This window comes from Sturnira hondurensis, unplaced genomic scaffold (genome assembly GCF_014824575.4).
Source record: "Sturnira hondurensis isolate 20B ecotype Veracruz unplaced genomic scaffold, ASM1482457v3 Scaffold0005220, whole genome shotgun sequence".
In the NCBI taxonomy this organism is placed as follows: Eukaryota; Metazoa; Chordata; class Mammalia; order Chiroptera; family Phyllostomidae; genus Sturnira; species Sturnira hondurensis.
The window spans coordinates 4,490,292-4,506,351 of NW_028077851.1; the positions used below are offsets into that span (position 1 = coordinate 4,490,292).

Sequence of the window (16,060 nt, forward strand, 5' to 3'; positions counted from 1 at the left end):
GGTTATTTATGGGAGGGGTGAATGAGCATCGGGTACATGGATAAAAGGGAATAAGAAAATTAATTAACTAACATAGTGTCTTGCATAGATCTTTGATAGCAATGCACAATGGATTGAGAAGTATGATTAATTCCACCTTTATACCTGATATTCCATTGATAAGTCACAGATGGGAATGAACACACCTCTCTTCATAATTGCTATCAATCCAAAATGAGATACCATAGGCAGAGTTTGGCCCAATGCCTGATGTAAAGCATGTGATAAACAAATGGTAACTATAGTAATAAGTATTGTCTTGTTTGTGGATTATTCAGGTGCACTGACTCTGTTCTAGTAGGCTTTGAACTATTCTGTAGCTTCAGAGTTTTGAGGAAAGAGATCAGGTAAAAATGAGATTTAAAATATAGTCTCTTATGCCTTCCTCAAGTTTTAGAGTGATAAGCAATGGACACAGCTGGCTCCTTTCATTCCTGGTATAATTTTTCCCAGTTAGCACATAAAAAATAAGAATTGACTATAATAGACTTCTGGCCAAGATGGAGGCATAGGTGAAAACATTGGGCCTCCTTGAACAACCAAGTTTAAAGACAACAAAGTTTTAGTAACAAAAACGCAACTAAAACACAGAAAATTGAACTATACAGAAGTCCAATAACAACTAACCATTCAGCCAGACCGATAAACCAGGTGAAGGAGCAAGCAGTGAGATGGACTGCACAGGCCCCAGCAGCGGGAAGCAGCAGAGGGGACTGCCATTGCCCCTCTTTGACCTCGCCCCCCACATCTAGCATCACAACCCAGTGACTGAGTTGCCATGCCCTGGTGAACACCTAGGCCTCTGCCCCTCATACAGAACAGGTGCGAACAGACAAAAACATTATTGCTCAAGAACAACTCAAAGCCCAAGAGCCAATAACTCTAAGACACTGTTTATCAGGATGCTCACAGAACTGGCTGATTTTAGTCACAAATTAGAGGAACATATGAAGGCTAAACTTATTGAAATGAAGGGAAATGCACAGGAAAGCAATAGTGATGGAAAGAAAACTGGGACTCAAATCAAGAAAGTGCACCAGAAGGAAGAAAGAAACAACCAAAGAGAAAAGAATGAAGAAACAAGAATTCAAAAGAATGAGGAGAGGCTTAGGAACCTCCAGGACATCTTTAAACATTCCAACATCCGAATTATAGGGGTGCCAGAAGGGGAAGAGGAACAGCCACGAGTGGAAAACTTATTTGAACAAATAATAAAGAACTTCCCCAATCTGGCAAAGGAAATAGACTTCCAGGAAATCCAGGAAGCTCAGAGAGTCCCAAAGAACTTGGACACAAGGAGGAACACACCAAGGCACATCATAATTACATTACCCAAGATTAAAATGAAGGAGAGAATTCTAGAAGCAGCAAGAGACAAGTGGACAGTCACCTACAAAGGAGTTCCCATCAGACTGTCAGCAGATTTCTCAAAAGAGACCTTACAGGCAAGAAGGAGCTGGAAAGAAGTATTTCAAGTCATGAAAGGCAAGGACCTACATTTAAGATTGCTCTACCCAGCAAAGCTTTCATTTAGAATGGAAGGGAAGATCGAGTGCTTCTCAGATAAGGTCAAGTTCAAGGAGTTCATCCTCACCAAGCATTTATTATATGAAATGTTAAAGGGACTTATCTAAGAAGAAGAAGATGAAAAATACGAACAGTGAAAGAACAGCCAACTCAGTTATCTACAACCACACCTAAAACAAAAGCAAACTAAGAGGACAGCCAGATCAGGAGTGGAGCCATAGAAATGAAGATCACATGGAGGGTTAGCAGCAGGGGAGTGGGCGGAGGAGAAGGGGGGGAGAAGGTACAGAGAATAAGTAGCATAGATGGTAGGTAGAAAATAGACAGGGGGGAGGGCAAGAGTAGTAGGGAAAATATAGAATCTAAAGAACTTGTGACACATGGATATGAACTAAAGTGGGGAATGGTGGGGGAGGGGGTGTGCAGGGTGGAGGGGAATGAAGGGGGGAACGGAACAACTATAATGGCATAATCAATAAAATATATTTTAAAAAGAGTTGACTATAATAAACAGTTTGAGTTTTGAAAACAGGAAGGCAGCCTCCAGTCCCAGCACCCTCGGTTGAAAGTACTGCTCTAGCACACCACATAGACACTAGTCATCTGAGGGTGTTTATTCATGGGCTCCTTCAAGGCTCTCAGGTTTCAGAGACTCATCTCATTGTTCAGCTTCCAAAAAAAACCCACAGGAAGCAGACATAAGGTCAAGTATCAAAATCTTCATAGGGAAAAACCACAGAGAGAAGTCAAGTAACCTGTTCAATACTGCAAAGCAAATAATTGGTAGTACCATAGCTGAAATCTCATGCTCTTACCATTTTCTTATGGACAGTCCAGGCTCATCTGAAAGATATGCTCTGTGGAACAGTTACTGTCATGACCAACCAACCCTCACCTAAGTGGTTTGCTGTTTACCAAGTACAGTGTTCCAGTGCAGGGACAAGCCAGAGATTCATTCCTGTAGTCCTCGCCACACTGTAAAGCTGAGACAGACTAACTAAAGGTCACTGAAACAATAAGAGGAAATGGACAGCAAGGAATTGAATCAAGGTCTCACTGACCCCATAGCCCAAGCTCTTAACCTCCATAGAGCTACTGACTTTTTTCTGTGCCTCTGTTTCTTCATCTGCAAAATGATGGAGTGAAATAAATTATCTCTAAAGTCTTTTCTATTTACTATTAGCAACATCAACAATAAATAATCAAGCTTATTATTATTTCTATAATTGGTCATTGAACAAAATAGCTAGTATGTGTTAAAGGTCTATACTACAAGACATTAAGTCCCAAGTATTATCATCTCCATGTTACATATAAGGAAACTTCCGGTTTAGAGAGGTAAGGAACTTGTTCATGTCACTTACCTAGTATGGACCCAGGGCATCTAAGTCCAAATCGTGGGCTCTCTCCACTATGGCCAGTTACTTCATTCCCTAATCTATTTCTACCTTTTCTTTCTCTTAAATAATAGCCACCATTTATTGAGTGCCTAGTATGTGCCTGGCACTAAGCCAGACACATTACCTATACTATTACTTCTACTACTCCCCCACAAAGGGAAAGAGGCTATGTAAGTCTCCTCTCCAATCTCTGCCTTTTGGAGGACTGCAGCCCACTCCCTAGGGGCAGAGTTCCTATTTTGTTTGGTAAGCACACAGCACATTCATAGGTACTGGGCCTTGGAAGGTAGACAGCCATGCTCAGTTCCCTATCTCTTGCACTTTCTCTTCTACTCCAAAGTCAGTAAGCTGAGCCAGCCCCGACCTCAGCTTGGGAATCCACCATCTCTGTTTTGGCTTGCATGCCTGTACCTGAGCCCCTACACCTGAGCATGAATGCCACTTACTAAGCTATCACATGTCACCTCTCATCCCATGCTTCTCTCCTCTAGTCAGCCTGCTGGTGCTGGAGGCTGGGACTCTCTCTACAGGCCACATTTCCACTTTGCCAGTTGCTCCACGTTTGGCTCTATCAATAGGGGCTGTGGAGGCTGGAGGAGGGACAGGAGACACATTCCTTCCTGTTCTATTAGTACAGCCTAGCAAGTGGTCTTCCCCCACCCACAGCAGATTCTCTTTGTTTGCAGCCATGGGATCCAGTTTGCAGTTTACCCAGCACTTGCAATATCAGCCACATAGCAGCCCCTCAGAGACACCAGCACCAGCTGAGCAGTCCCCTCCCCACCTTCTCAAAGGTCTGAGTTTCAGTTCTGCAGGGCCCCTCCTCCAAGTTTCTAAATTTTAATAATTCCAATCTTTCCCCTTTGTTATCTCAGCCCTAGAGGTGGTAACTTTGCTGCAGTTGCTACCTCCATCTACCTTAGAGCACTTTTTCAGAGACCCTTTCAGTTACCTAAAACAACTGGATTCCTAGTTGACAGTTGATAACATTCAGTTCTCTCTATTCAGCTCACTCTTGGTTTTTGCCTCCTGACTAAACCCTGCCTGATGAGCTAGCTAGTCCCATGGGGGTGGGAAAAGTAGATCAGCTTGGGTCTCTAGCCTCTAACTTCCTACCCATCAAGGAAAAGATCTGTGTTGTCCAAGTCCAAGCTCATTAGACAGCTTAGATCTGCTTCTGGTCCTGCTGCTTCATGGTGTACGTAATAGGACTTGTCTCCCCTGTCACACTAACTCCATGCAGAAGAAAGACGAAAATAAACACTGTTGCCTTATGTGTCAAAAGGTCTTCTATTTTTGTTTCTAGAAGGAAGCAACAGCATAGGTTTAATAAGTTATCTGGCCAATTTTCTGTGTCTAGCACAGGTGGCTTCTCTATTGCCAAGCTGTTTTCTTTGTTGTTGTTGTTGTTGCTGTTATTTTTTAATGAATTATTTTCTCTGGTGGTGAGTGTTGTCATGGTATTTTGCAAGAAGCTAGATGTCCGTGTAGGGGGTCAATGAGCAAAACAAATGATAAATTCAGAGCATTCGCTTTGTGGTGACAGGCATTGTGCTTGGTGCTTTATATAGATGATTTGATTTGATCTGACTTGATTAGTCTTCCCAACAATCCTATGAAGTGTCATTACCTCATTTTCCAGATAAGGAAACTGAGATTCAGAAATAACTTATTTGGGGTCACATTGCTTATCAGTGGGAGAATGTAGGGTCAAGTCCAGATGTCTGTAATTCTAGAACCTGGGCTCGTAGCCATTTTGCAACACAGCCTAGCATGGCATTTGAAATCAGCCATAAAAGATGAGACCATGTATTGAATAATATTTCCCTCCTACACCTCCCCACCACGTTTCCTATACTCTTTACCTGATCTCTTGTTCTCCATAGCACGTTTTATCATCTGGTATTCTATATAGTCAAATGTTTGTGCTTATTGTGTATCTTCCTGTATTAGCTAAGCTACATAAGAATAGGGACTTTATTTTGTTCACTGCTAAATCCCCAGCACCTAGGGAAAGGCTCTTCTAAGACTGCTTATTTATTTATTATATTTTTAAAAGATTTTTATTTATTTATCTTTAGAGGGGAAGGGAAGGAGAAAAGGGGAGAAATATCAATGTATGGTTGCCTCTCATTCATCCCCCACTGGGAACTGGCCGGCAACCCAGGCATGTGCCCTGACTGGGAATTGAACCACGATCATGTGGTTCGCAGGCCTGCGCTCAATCCATTGAGTTACACCAGCCAGGGCTTAAGACTGTTTTAATAATACATAATAATATATTACAATAGCAATGTGTTAATATAGATATTGGTAATATGTTAATTAATCAATTAATATAAAATGTTTATTGTCAGTCATATAAGAAATGAGAAATATTATCTGGCACTCAATAAATGGCAGAATACTTTTTTTAAAGAGTAAGGCAGAAATAATAAATAATAATTTTCTCTTCAGGCTAACAATTTCTAGTACCCCCAAAGACTTCCTAATCAGACATGATATTCATCAAAAATTTCACAAACTATTGTGGACAAAACATGCTATCACCTTAAAACCCCAGAACCCGAAGCAAGAAGAGCCAGGCCAGCCAGGACCCACAGGATTCACTGCCTTAAGTAGCACAGTCTTGACTCAAAAGCTGCCTTCTCAGTGAGGCCTTTCCTGGCCACCCTTTTTTAAAATGGCAGCCCTCCCCCATTGCCTATCTCCTTCCTTCTTTTCTCTCCACAGCACTTATCACCACCTGATACAGCATATGTTTTATTCATTTGTTATTGTCTGTCTCCTTCCACTAGAATGTAATCTCCATAAAGGCTGGGATTTTGGTCCATTGTAGTAGCTGCGGTATCCTCTAAGTTTGGAACAGTTCCTGGAAATAACTTAGGTAAGACTTTCTGCCTCATGTTTCTCCTCATGGGGACTGGTAGTATCTTATGTTCAGTTTGTTTTTGTTTTTTAAATACGAGTTTATTTGACAGATAGTTCTTTAAACAAGAAACATTATATTCAGAATGACAAGGCATTTTAAGACTCTGCTTTTTGAAATTCTGCTGATAGAGGCCTCCTGTAGAGGCGCCAGGATGAGCGAATATTTAATGTAACTTTAAGGGGTCTGACATCCAGTCAGGAAGAGACAGATGCGCAAGTATGATAAAACTGATTAAAATGAAATCAAATGAACTGGAAAGAGAATGACCTGCCTAGTGAAAAAGGCTTTAAACATGGAGGAAAAGTATCTATTGCCTCAGCTATTCAAAGCATGATAAGAATAAGATATGGTTTGATGCTGGGAACATAGTTTTCATTGTTGTCATTTTGTTTACAGATAATTCTATATCTGCCAGCTGCTAGAGTGTGTGACTGTCCCACTGAGACTTTCAACTTCACTGGAAAAACCTGAAGTGTAAGGGTGCCCAACAATCAAAGCCTGTTTATTGGGCAGCAAACAAGGCAAGGACCCCTGTGAGGCTCGCTCACCCACAAATTCTGACATTCCTGCAGAACAAGGGCACAACACAGCCTCCTCATCCTTGGAAAGCATTGTTCTTAAATAAGAGGTAAATGAGAGTAAAGCGTGAGGTCCAATATCCAAACAATGGCAGACATTTTAAACAAAACTATACACTTTCCCCAAATGACAAAAGACACCATAGTTTTACCATTCTTGGAAACCTCTGTACTTTAAGTCAGAGAAAGGCTGGAATTTATTTACTCATATACTAGCCCACCCACCAACCCATCCACATGGGGTAATAAAAATAAGTTTCTGAATTTGTTATCCAGAGACCTGTTTTGGTACTGACTCAATCAGGTACCAACTGTGTAACGTCAGGCAAGTCACTTTACTGCTCTGGTCCTCGGTTTCTCATGTGAACAATGAAAACTTGGGATTTTGTGATCCCTAAGATCCTTTCCAATTATAAAATACTCTAATTCACCCCTCTGTTTTTTAAATGCCACAGCTGCGGCCTATTATTGCACATAGCAAAGTTGAAAATAACCATTCAAGGAAAAAATAAAACATGGAAATGTGAGCACTCAAATCAGAAGCTTCTGGACAAGAAAAATAAAGACAAATTCTAAAGGCTATTTAAAAAATCTGACTTGTCCCTGTAGAAAATCCAAGTCACTAAAATCTTTGGCTTTCCCATCAAAGAAGTATAGCAGAACTTTGCTAACAATTGGTCTAGGACCATTAAACATTTCACGTATTACTACTTCTCCTTTAAGTTACCTAAACTATGATTACTGTATATGATCTGTTTATTGGTTCAAGTAATAGCCAATTGAAGATGGGGAAAGATGGATGGGGAAGAACATGAAAACAAGATGGGGTTGGAGGACAGAGATACATGGGAGAGATCTAAGGCTCACAAGTTTCAATGAAAATCAAGAGATCGGAGAAAGAGATAATAGTCATAAAGATTGCAGAGGTGAAGCTGATCCAGGTGGCTATGGGGCCAGAACAGCTGAGTGAATGGCTGAACTAGAGTGGAGGAGGGGCTGCTGGAGTTTAGGAGGCCAAGGAACTGACATGCCAATGTGTTTGAGATTATTCATATGTACAGTGAAGATACTCAAGATGATGCTAAGATGTAGCACACACAGTCTGCAATGAATGAGGAGGTTGATAGACAGCAAAAACAAGAAAGGGCTAACAAATGGTACCTGCAAAGAGCATAAACCTAGGTTGCAGCCATTACAGGATTAGAATATTTTTAACTCTTTATTTTGAAACATTTTCAAACATCTTAGAAAATGGTAAGAATAGTACCATTGTTACTATTTTGTCATATACGTTGTCTTGCGCACACTTTCTCTCTGTTCGCACACACACATCATCCATCACTTCTTCAGTCTTCTTTACTCTAGAACGTATCCTTAGCCATTTCTCTTTAATGACACTGATATTTTTTAAGAATACAGGCCAGGTATTTAAAATACCCCTTAATTTGAATCTGGTCTGCTATTTCCTCGTGATTAGATTCAGGTTAATTATTGTGGCAGGAATAAGTGATGGGTCTTTCTCAAGTGTGTTACATTAGTCAGCCCATGACGTTAATCATTGGTGATGTGAACTTAGATCACTTGGTTAAGGTGGTGTCTACCTAAAACTCAATACTCCGGAGGTATTTTCTTTCTCTTCATAATTAGTAAACAATTTGCAGGCACACGCTTTGGGACTGTGTCTACATTCTGTTCTCCAAAACACTCATTGATGATTTTTGCCTAAATCAATGATTCCTACAGTGGTTGCAAAACAGCAAATTTTAACTCATTTCTCGTATATTTATCAGGGTTAGGATTTTTAAATGCTCCATTTAAAGCCCTCTTTTATTCAATAGGGCAATGAAACAACACAAAGATTACATAAAGCCATTTTATGGAAGTTTCCATAAGAATTGTAATCCTTGGCTACATCATAGTTCAGGAAAATATAACATTGTATCTACCCAATACCAAAAGAATAGGCTAAGTCAGCAAAATCAGGTGAACAGGTCATAAGCACTGTGATACCTCTGCCATATTGATTTCTGCTAATTTCCTAAAAGAATTATCATTGTGAAGATATCAACTTTTAAAAACTATTATATTCTTAAGTATGTAAGAAATTCAGTTATGTAAAAATATAACTCTGGTTTTATATTGTTAAAATATTTTCTTATAAGAAACATGTTCTACTTAAAAATTCAATGATGACCTTTAATCCTCACTCAGGAAACAAAAAACTTAAATGTCTTGGACCGCAATTCTGTTTTATGTCTCCTTGGTCATTAATTGCAAATCTGATTTATATTGCCAAATTCATTCACTCAAAGTCGAATACAATCAGCATTAACTTTTTGTCTTTTGCAGCTGCTACAAAGATAATGCAACACAAAGCCGTAACTGTATATGAAAAGTGTTCTGATTACGGGAAGTGACTGGCAATTGGGGCTGAGGTATTGTTTTTTCTTACTGTGAGTTTTAATGTGTCTCTGTAACAGTATTTTCAAACAAATAACAGAGGCCAACTATAAAGCTGACTTCTTTGTGAATTATCTAGTCAGGGCTGAAGCTGGTAAATGGGGAGGTGGGACTTCATATCCTTTCAGCAGTATTTTCTACTTTCTAAAGGTTCATGATTATAGAGTGGATATTTGAATAGTCCCTGTCAGAGGCTCACTATACAAGAAATTTCTAAAGCGGAGGTGGATTAATCACCCAGCAAATAAAAATTTTAAAAAGATGAAGATGCATTTAATTGGCCTAAAGAATAAAAAGACTGGTTTTTTAGTTTGCCTGTTTCATGCAGGCAATAAATGTGTTTTAGTATCAATGTTATATAAATCTCAAGGCTAATACATTATCATTAAAAAGTGAATAATTAACTAAAAACTGCTATTGAGAGGCTTCATAATTTCAAATGAAGAACGTAATCTCCTTTTACAAAGAAAAATATTTAACATGATTTCCATTTGATGCCAACAAAGCAGGGATTATAGTATATAATGCGGACTGAAAATAATGATTTGGCACTTTGGGCACGCTGATCTTAATTAAAGCCATGGGAGTAAAGTCACCCAAAGAGAGCACTACAGCAACAAAATAAGAGGGCCAAGAGGAATCCAGAGGAACCCCAACACTTAAAAGTTGCCAGAAAGTGGAGCTCTCATAAACAGTTCAAACAGAGACATAAAAGGAAAACTAGGAGAATGTGGTGTCACTGAAGCCAAGGGCCTTGAGTATTTTAAGAGGGGAGCATGCATGAATGCCAAGTGCTGCTAGGAAGTCAAGCAAGTAAGTAATGAAAATGTACCACTGGACTTCAAGGTCACTAAAGAACTTGTCAGAATCATTTTCCATGGGATGGGATAAGGAGAAGGTAGGGGGACAGCAGTGTGAACACTCCCTTCAGGAGCAAACTCTAAACAGGAGGGGAGAGGAGAGTAACCCGAGAGAAAAAGAGGGCAAAGGAAAGAAAAACAGTTACAAAAGGCAATTCTGAACAACTGGGAAATTCTGAATATGAACTAGATGTTAGTAATAGTACTCTATCAATTTTAGTTTTTCCAGTGTGATATAGTACTGTACTTATATAAGAGAATGTCCTTCTTTTTAGAAGATTCATGCTGAAGTACATAGAGGTCAATATCATGTCTACAACTTACTTTCAAATGGAGAGGGAAATGAAGATGGAGAAAGGAAGGGAAGAGAGAAAGAGAGAGAATGGTAAAATGTTAACAATTCATGAATCCAGGTTAAAGGTATCTGGGTGTTCATTGTACTACTCTTTTGTCTCCTCTGTAGGCATGTGATTTTTTAAAAAACTTGGGGGCAAACCTATGTAATCATATTAACCAATGTAACACCAATAAATTCAATAAGGAAGAAGTTGGCAAAACAAAACAATGACATGAGAAAAAATGTACATATATCCAACCTTCCAAAAAATATTGGAGGAAAGACACTTGAGCATGTTAAAAGGTTAATGAGAGAACAGCTGGGGGGTGAGCCCAAAAGGTAAAGGGGAAAGAGAATGACCCCACACATGCACCCGCAGCTATAGAGTGTACTGACAGTCTTTGAGTGACAAGAACATCTTATCTGATGTCCCATTTCATTCAAGAGGAAAATGAGGGAGATCCCAGCTCACAGGGATTTCCACCATACCCCACAGCACCAGTAAAGACTGCTTGAAGGAATTGCTGGGTCAAAAGGCAGATCCATTTTTAGTTTTCTTAGAAAATTCCATACTGTTTTCCATAGTGGTTGTACCAGTCTGCAATCCCACCAACAGTGAACTAGGGTCCCTTTTTCTTCACAACCTCTCCAACACTTGTTGTTCGTTGCTTTGTTTATGATGGCCATTCTGACCAGTGTAAAGTGGTATCTCATTGTGGTTTTAATTTGCATCTCTCTGATAGCTAGTGATATTGAGCATCTTTTCATGTGACTCTGGATCCTCTGTATGTCCTCCTTGGAGAAGTGTCTGTTCAAGTTCTTTGCCCCCTTTTTAATTGGGTTGCTTGTCTTCTTAGAGTGGAGTTGTGTAAGTTCTTTGTATATTTTGGAGATGAAACCCTTGTCTGAGGTATTATTGGCAAATATGTTTTCCCATACAGTTGGTTCTCTTTTTATTTTAATACTGTTTTCTTTAACCATGCAGAAGCTTTTCATTTTTATCAGATCCCATTTGTTTATTCTTTCCTTCATGTCCTTTGCTCTAGGGGACATATCAGTAAAAATGTTGCTGCGTGAAATATCTGAGATTTTCCTGCCTGTGTTTTTTGACCCAGCAATTTCACTGCTAGGATTATACCCTAAGAACCCCAAAACAGCAATCCAAAAGAACTTATGTACCCAATGTTCATAGCAGCACAATTTACAATAGCCAAGAGTTGGAAGCAACCTAGGGGCCCATCAGTAAATGAATGGACCCAAAAACTATGGTACATTTACATAATGGAATTCTATGCAGCAGAAAGAAAGAAGGAGCTCCTACCCTTTGCAACACCACGGATGGAACTGGAAAGCATTGTGCTGAGTGAAATAAGCCAGGCAGTGAAAGACAAATACCACATGATCTCACCTTTAACAGGAACCTAAACAACAAAACAAAGAAGCAAGCAAAATATAACCAAATAGAGAAAATATTTGGTTATATTTTCCATATAGAAAATACGGAAATAGAGAACAGGCTGACAGGGACCAGAGGGGAGAGGGGAGAGAATTTCAGGGGGAAAGGGGAAGGATTTGCAGGAACAAGTATAAAGGACACAGGGACAACAACTAAGGAGAGGTGGAAATGGGAGGGAGATGGGGAGTACTGGGGAGGTGAGCTGGGATGGGAGTAAAAGACAGAAAACTCTACTTGAACAACAATTAAAATAAATAAATTTTTTAAAAAACTGCTTGATGGCAATTGTACCTGAGGATCTTCCAACAATAGCAACAAAAAGAATGTCAAGGGTCTCTCTAAACTTTCAGAAAATTCTTTGGAGAAAAACGAAGATAAGGAAACAATGTCATTCATTATTTTTCCATGAAGGTTCCAAATGTAAATATACAACACAGTACAGAACCCGACATTAAGAGTGAGGGATGGAGGATATGGGGCTGGGCATGGAGGGAGGGGCAGCTGTGAGGCAGCTGTGAATGGCTTAATTGTTAGATATTAAAACAATGAAATTAACTAGATGTTATTCTAAGAATTAAAGAAGTATGTAGTGGCTATTTAGTATTTTCAAAGTTTTTAAATGAAAGAATAACAGCCATTTTATTTAGAATTTCCTGATGAGACAGAGAGAGACAGATATCCATTTGTTGTTCCACTTATTCATACATTCATTGGTTGCTTCTTCTATGTGGCCTGACTGGGGATCAACCTATAACCTTGGCGTATTGTGATGACACTCTAACCAACAGAGCGGAATATTTTTTAAAAGAACAGTCTCCGTTAGAGAAAATTTCCATTTGTCATAGTTTAAGACATCAAACTTCAAAGCCAAAAAAGCTAGATAGCCTTTGGAGGCTCCTCAGCACTTAGAGAGAATGAATAAATGCATGTCTAAGTGGTCTCAAGGGGAGAAATAGAAGAAAATATATCAGAGTGTTGTCAAAGTGCTTCATGGGAAAGAAGGCAATAGATTATTAATTCAAAACCCATCCAGATGAAATGTTAAGTGTAAAGTGAAGTTCAGGAGAATGAAATTGCAATGTTTATTTTCTTTTTTTAAAATTTTCTTTTTTTTTTTTTAGACGGGGGAAGGGAGGGAGAAAGAGAGGGAGGGAAACATCACTGTGTGGTTGCCTCTCACGCCTCCCACTGGGGACCTGGCCTGCAACCCAGGCATGTGCCCTGATGGGGAATCAAACCGGCAACCCTTTGGTTCGCAGGCCAGTGCTCAATTCACTGAGCCACACCAGCCAGGGCTATTTTCTGTTTTTTTGAATGAATTCCAATTTTGCAAGTCAGGGCAGTGTTTCCAAGGGAGCATGGTCTTTGGAATCTATTAGAGCTGGTTCCAATTCAGGTTCAGGCACCAACCAGAGTATGACTTTGGGTAGTTCTTTTAGTCTCAGTGACTTCATCTAGAAAAGGAAACTAATCAAATCTTCCTCAAAAAATTTTGGTGAGAAATAGAAAAAAACGGATGTTGTAGGTACTCAATAAATGATAGCTATTATTTTTCTCTTCCCTGTTGCACATCACAAAAGAGCAAAATAACAACAAGAATACAACATCAACGCTACTTCTCTGCATGGTGGGTAGCCCACAAGAACGGGATAGCCTCAGTTTTACATGTAGGCTACTTTTTCTTAAAAATGCCATGATACTCTAGAGGCAGAGTACTGTGGTGGGGCTGAATGACTAAGGAGGGGGGAAAAGTCCTTCACACTAGACAGACCATGAAAAACAGGAAGCAATATCTAGCCCTGGCTCTGCCACTTACTAGCCACATATTCTTGGGCAAATCACTTTGCCTCTCAAAGCCTCAGTTTCTTTTTCCATAAATTGAGATCAACTCTTCAGAGGTTGTAAAGATCAAATGTATGTGAAAGGGCCTGGCCAACTATAAAAGCACGACGCAAGCACAAGCTACTCTTTTTGTATCCTCAATTCCTGGCACATGGAAAGTGCTCACTAAAAGGTTTCCTGAGTGAGTGAGTGAGTTCCCATCAAAGACTAAGAGGACTATTTCATTTGCAGTGATTATAAAGAAAAGAGGTCTTCTTAAATGTCCCAGGGCCCATAAGGCCTTTGTTGCTTAGCTGATCACCATGATCCATATTATAAACTAGAACAACCAGATTTTGATTGGGATCAAGCAGTTGTTCTTTTGGTCTATTTATATACTCCATTTATATAAGTGAATTTAATGAAGTTACATTGGGATGTACCAAAAAAGAGTGTAATGGTTTATAGCAAAAAACACTGCAGTCAGAACTCCCTGGGTTCAAATCCTAACTCTGGCGCTTGTAGTTATATACCTCGCTGAGCATGACCCTTTTCAACTATACAAACAGGAATAATAACACTTTACTTGAGGAGTTATATTTATTGCAAGGATTAAATAAAATATATGTAGAATATTTTTAACACTCTCTAGAATGTAGTTAGTAACCAGGAAAAGATAATTATCACTTTCTATCAAGAGTTTTCAAAATATTTATAGCCCTTGATACAGTAATTTCATGTCTAATCACCTGAATATGAGAATAATCCAAAATAAGAAAAAAGCTTTACAAGAAATTATTCAAAGAGTTATTTATATTTATTTTAAAAATCTAATATTAGAGGAATACTTAAGTATATTACAGCCTATCCACTAAATAAAATATTTAGTAATGGATAAAGTGATATTTACAAAGCATTTATAAAAACCTGAAGCCATGGCTGGTGTAGCTCAGTGGATTGAGCATGGGTTGCAAACCAAAGGGTCACCAGTTCGATACCCAGTCAGGGCACATGCCTGGGTTGCAGGCCAGGTCCCCGGTGGGGGCCATGTAGGAGGCAACCACACGTTGATGTTTCTCTAGCTCTCTCCCTCCCTTTCCTTGTCTAAAAATAAATAAAATCTTTTTAAAAAAAACTGAGAAGTGTTTGTATAAAATGTTTTTGTGACAAAAGCAAAGCTACAAAAAAACTAATATTTAGTCTGATAAATATGTATACTATAAGAAAAAAACTGGAAGGAAATGATCAGATAAATGTCATTATCTTTATCTTTGGATAGTAGAATAAGGGAGTATTATTTATTTCCAAATGCTTTTCTATACTTTACAATATTTCTCAATGAAAAAAAAATAAGGATAAAATGTTTGTCTTATGGATAAATGTAAGTAAACACAATTGCATCAGTATTCAGCAGATTTATTATTATGAAATCACAGTAAATGTTGACTGACTATTCAACAGAAGAATAAAAAGAGTTATGAGAGAATACTGAAAACAAGTATATGCTAATAAATTAGATAGCTGAGACGAAATGGATACAAACTATTGAAGATGACAAGAAGAATTTGGGGTGATCGCTTCGTGAGTTATGCAAATGTCTATCACTATGCTGTGCATTTGAAACTAATATAATATTGTATGTCAACTGTAATTGAAAAGGACATTTTTATTTTTTGCTTTTTAAAACAATTTTTAAAGAAAAGGACAAGAAATAGAAAATCTGAATAGATCTATAGAATAAGTCATCAAAACACTACCCACAAAGAAAAGCCCATGCCCAGATGGCTTCACTGGCAAATTCTGCCAAACATTTAAAGAAGAATTAATACAAATTCTTCATAAACTCTTCTCTTTTTTTAAAAGATTTTATTTATTTATCTTTAGAGGGTAAGGGAAGGAGAGAAGGAGAGAAACATCAATGTATGTTTGCCTCTTATGAGTCCCCTGCTGGGAACTGGCCTGCAACCCAGGCATGTGCCCTCACTGGGATTCATAAACTCTTCTAAAAAATGCAAGAGAACTTTCCAACTCATTTTCTGAGGCCAGTATTACCGATATCAAAACCAGACAAAGACATCACATAAATCAATATCTCTTATGAATACAGATGTAAAAATCAAATCCTAAGCAAAATACTAGCAAACTGAATCTAACAACATATAAAAAGGATTATTATATACCATAATCAAGTAGGATTTATCCCAGGAATGCAAAGTTGGTATAACATCTAAAATTCAACTATGGCATACCACTTCAGAAAATAAAAGACAAAAACTATATGATCATCTCAATACAATTGTCCCTTGGTATCTGTAGGAGATTAATTTCAGCCCCTAAAGATGCCAAAATATGCAGATGCTCAAGTCCCCTATATAAAATGGCATAGTGTTTACATATAAACTATATTTGCATACAGGCTATAGCATGGTATGCCTACATATCACTTCATTCATGTGGATTAAGCATAGTGCTCAGTGCATGGCAAATTCAAATTTTGCTTTTTGAAACTTTCTGGGATATTTTTCTTTCTCATATTTTTGATCTGTGGTTGGTTGAATCAATGGACATGAGATCCAAGATGTAGAGGGCCAACTCTACATGCAAATAAAGCATCTGACAAAATTAAACTCCATTTCTTTTTTTTATTATT

General features: G+C 38.5%; 1 protein-coding gene across 1 annotated transcript in view; it reads right to left on the reverse strand.

The window, feature by feature from the left end:
• PPEF1 (protein phosphatase with EF-hand domain 1) overlaps window positions 1–16,060 on the reverse strand; it is a 105,295-nt gene that overhangs the window by 62,434 nt on the left and 26,801 nt on the right. The window lies entirely within an intron of this gene.